A 4,560-nucleotide genomic window follows, 5' to 3' on the forward strand; every position below is an offset into this window, starting at 1 on the left:
TGTGAAGACACGCCTGGGGTGGACTCTGCAAGGCCCAGCTGAAGATATGAAGCACAGCCGCGATGTGACACAGTGCCTCTTCACTTCCACATCGTCCCTGACTGACCTGTTCTCTCATGTGGAGAGGTTGTGGCAGATGGATGTGCTTCCTTATCGCAGCGAGAAGTCAGCTGTGAGATCACGACAAGATCAGGAAGCTGTGCGCATCCTTCAAGAGCAGACCGTGAGAGTGAACATCGACGGCATTGAGCGCTACGCGACACCTCTCCTACGGGTCAAGAACATGCCTCAGCTACGAGCCACACCCGAAGCTGTGCTGCCGCAACTTAGAGGCATAGAGAAGAGGTTGACGAAGGCCCCTGAACAAGCTGCTGCCTACCGGGTAGAGATTCACAAGTTAGAAGAGGCAGGCTATGCTGTGAAGTTGGAGCCACATCAAGTGGAGAACACCGAGGAGGCATGGTATATACCACACCACATAGTCCAGCACAATGGAAAGAACAGAGTGGTGTATAACTGCTCCTTCCAGTATCAAGGACACAATCTTAACGAACTCCTCCTTCCAGGCCCGCCCTTAGGCCCCTCGCTGCTGGCAGTGTTGTTGCGCTTCCGAGAGCACTCCCTTGCCTTCAGCAGTGACATCCGTGGGATGTTTCACCAGGTGCGGCTCCTCCCGACAGATAAGCCACTGCTGCGGTTCCTGTGGAGAGATCTGAAGCAAGATAGCCCACCACGTGTATACGAGTGGCAAGTACTTCCCTTTGGAACGACCTGCAGTCCCTGCTGTGCGACGTTCGCTTTGCAGAAGCATGTGCTGGACCACAGCCAGCCAGAGGAGGATGTCCGAGCTGCCGTTGAGAGGTCATTCTATGTAGATAACTGTCTACAGAGCCTCACATCAAGAGAAGCTGCAAGGGCCCTGGTGGACAAACTGCGCCATCTCCTGGCAAAAGGAGGGTTCGAGCTGAGGCAGTGGGCAAGTAATGATCCATCCATTATCAGCCACCTCCCTTCCGAAGCCAGGTCGGACAGCTGCGAGCTATGGCTCAGCCACGGTCAGCCAGATGTCCAAGAGTCGGCCCTCGGTCTGCACTGGCACTGCCAGTCAGACACCTTGTCCTACAAGCATCGCCTAGTTCATTGCCCTATAGCCACAATGAGGAACATATATAAAGTCTTAGCGAGTCAGTATGATCCCCTCGGCTACATAGTGCCATACACAACTAGAGCGAAGGTCCTTGTGCAGCGCTTGTGGGACAAGAAGAGGGAGTGGGATGACCCGCAGCTACCAGATGACCTGCTGTTTGCATGGCGTTCATGGGAGACAGAGCTGGAACACCTGCCGAAGATAACACTACCCAGGTGCTACTCCAGACCTGAGATGGACCACCCCAGCAGTGTGAGAGACATCCACGTGTTCTGCGATGCTTCAGAACAGGCGTATGGATCTGTGGCTTATATCAGGACTGAGAGCCCAGAGGGCGAAGTGGATGTCTCATTTCTTGCGGCGCGGTCCCGCGTCGCTCCAAAGAAGCAGCAATCCATCCCTCGCCTAGAGCTGTGTGCGGCCCTCTCTGGCGCACAGCTCTCCAAGGTCATTGCCACTGAGTTGACTCTCTCCATCTGTAGCCTCACCCTATGGTCTGACTCAATGACTGTACTCACCTGGTTGTCGTCGGACTCGTGTCGCTACAAAGTTTTTGTGGGCACCCGAGTGGCGGAGGTCCAAGAGCTGACCGAATCTGCTACATGGCAATATGTGCCATCAGGGGACAACCCAGCAGATGACATCACACGCGGACTTGCTCTCCGGGACCTGAGTGAGGGCCACAGGTGGACCCGTGGCCCAGCCTTCCTAAAGCGGCCATCGGAGGAGTGGCCTGGACAGCCTTGTTCAACCCCGAACGAGCCGGAGAGTGAGATGAGACGACCTGCTGTTACTGTCCTGGCAACCTCAGTCCATTCCCTGCCAGATCCACAGCAACACCAGACCCTGAGTGAGTATTTGGAAGTTACTGCCCGCCAACTTCATGGGGCGGCAGACGCTGCAGCCCCCATCCCAGCTGATGCCTATGCCGTTGCTGAACTGGAAGCCCTGCGGCACGCACAGGGAGACTCCTTTCCTGATGAGGTAGCCCAGCTGAAGGCAGGTAAACCAGTGACAAAATCTAGTCGTCTCCTACCACTCGCCCCAGAGCTCGACGAGGCAACGGGACTCATCCGAGTGGGTGGCCGTCTTCGCCGCAGCAGCGACCTCACATTAGACGTGATTCATCCCATCGTCCTTGACCCTCAGCACCCCCTCACCAGGCTGATCATACAAGATTATGATGACAAGCTCCATCACCCTGGTCAAGAGAGGGTGTTCGCAGAAATCAGGAGACGTTATTGGGTGCTGCGTGGGCGCGAGGCAGTGCGCCACCACCAGAGAAAGTGTGCTGGGTGCAGGAAGTGGAGAGGGCGTCCAGATCCACCCAAGATGGCCGACCTCCCCCCAGCAAGGCAGCGTATCTTTAAACCCGCCTTTTACTCCACGGGTGTTGACTGTTTCGGGCCATACGTCGTTAAGATTGGACGCAGGAATGAGAAGAGGTGGGGGATACTATTTAAATGTATGACCACTAGAGCAGTCCATGTAGACCTCCTTAGCAGCATAGATACTGATGCGTTCCTGATGGCCCTGAGACGCTTTATAGCCCGGCGGGGAAGGCCCCACGAGCTCCTATGTGATCAAGGTACAAATTTCAGAGGAGGAGAAAGAGAGCTTCAGCAAGCATTCACAGCCCTCCATCCCGAGCTCCAAGATCAACTCGCGAGCCAGCAGATCAGGTTCACCTTCAACCCACCAGGCTCACCACATTTTGGAGGTTGTTGGGAGAGAGAGATCCGCTCCCTGAAAGCTGCGCTTCAGGTCACCATAGGAGCCCAAACAGTCACAGAAGAGGTGTTGCGTACTGTCCTCATTGAGATTGAGGGGATCCTTAATTCAAAACCTCTCGGATACACCTCATCAGATGTTGCGGACCTGGATCCCGTCACCCCCAACTGTCTCCTCATGGGGCGGCGGGACGCGTCCCTACCTCAAGTTGTCTATGAGGGCCCTGAGATTTTGGGCCGACGAAGATGGCGACATAGCCAGATACTGGCTGACCACTTTTGGAAACACTTTATAACGCATTATCTACCGGGACTCCAGGCTCGCCAGAAATGGAGGACTGATACCGCAGCTGACCTGCAGGTGGGGGACATTGTAATGATTATCGACAACCAGCTGCCCCGTGCCCTCTGGCCTGTAGGTAAGGTCACTCAAGTCTTCCCCGGGGCCGACAACCGGGTGCGGTCTGCTGAGGTGTTGGTGAAGGACAGGACATACATGCGGCCTGTGGCGAGGCTCATCAGTCTGCCTGCCCTTCCAGAAGAGGATTGATCATTGCCTGCTCGTCGGGACCCCATGGCCTTTTTAGATGTTCAAATTCACCTTGTGAATTTGGGGGCGGCTGTTAAAAAGGCTGTCCTGTTCCTTTAAGAGGTGGGGACTGATTAGCCAACCACTGGCCGGAAGCGGGAGTGCCTCCTGAATCGCGCGAGAAGAAAATTAGAGGAGAAAAAACGGGAGCTCCGGTACAGCATAGCCGAACGCAAGTTCACAAGAACTTTTAGCTTAACGTTCTCTGTTCTGTTTTTTGTAATAAGGCTAGTTAAGGTGTTTTGTGCGTTCATGAAACCGTAAGTTGCCTTCCGGGTTTCCCGACCGTTGCATTTACTGTTCTGTAACTAAGCATTGTGCCGTTGTAATCGGTTTGAGCCTGTTTACCGTGTGCATTGACTAATGCTAGATGGCGTAAAGAGTATTAATAATGCTTAGGATTTTATATAGTAAATGGATCGCCTTTTTGTGAGGTATTTATGTTTGTGGATGCATAATGGAAGCAAAATTAGTATTATTAGTTAGTTTATCGCTAGTGCAATTAAGTAAGGTACGTTAATCTGGGGAGTTGACCTACTTTCGGTCACTTGCGCATGCGCATTTAGTGCCCATGTGCCTTGCACGCGGAGGTGCATACTTTAGTCTCGTGTACCGTATGCGAATATCGCTTCCTAGGCAGAGAGGGTTCTGGGGAGTGTATTTTATAGGTTATCTTACAGACTGTAGGTTAAGTAGATTAATAGTGAATATACATGTTATGTTTAGGTAGATATTATTGGCACCATGTATATTGGAAAGAGTCTATTATGTACAACTAATTCTGTATTTTATATTTTGTTTATATTTGTAGAGACCACACACACATAAACACCCACACACACCCAAATACAAAGCTATTTCACCTTGATCAATGCCAATAAAACCCTTCATTGCAACTACGGCCTGGTCATTGGAACCCCACCAATAAGCAAAGCCAGAGTTCTGACCGACTCTCCACAGTGTTTTGAACCATCCATTCACCAGCACAGTAAACTATTTTTCAGTCTATTTGTAACTAAGGAAAGACAGTGGTCTCCTTGTACACTGATGCATACTGCCTAGAGAATCTTTGAACCCCAGTTGCAGGAGGGAAA

The 4,560-nt window shown here is 52.2% G+C and overlaps 1 long non-coding RNA gene across 1 annotated transcript; it reads left to right on the plus strand.

The window, feature by feature from the left end:
* Positions 1-3,423: 3,423 nt before the first annotated feature.
* LOC118222439 lies at positions 3,424-4,473 on the plus strand. Its single transcript, XR_004764284.1, has 2 exons — positions 3,424-3,726; positions 4,278-4,473. It is a non-coding gene; the product is annotated as an uncharacterized LOC118222439 (long non-coding RNA).
* Positions 4,474-4,560: the final 87 nt, after the last annotated feature.

The sequence above is a fragment of the Anguilla anguilla genome, chromosome 3, assembly GCF_013347855.1.
Source record: "Anguilla anguilla isolate fAngAng1 chromosome 3, fAngAng1.pri, whole genome shotgun sequence".
In the NCBI taxonomy this organism is placed as follows: domain Eukaryota; kingdom Metazoa; phylum Chordata; class Actinopteri; order Anguilliformes; family Anguillidae; genus Anguilla; species Anguilla anguilla.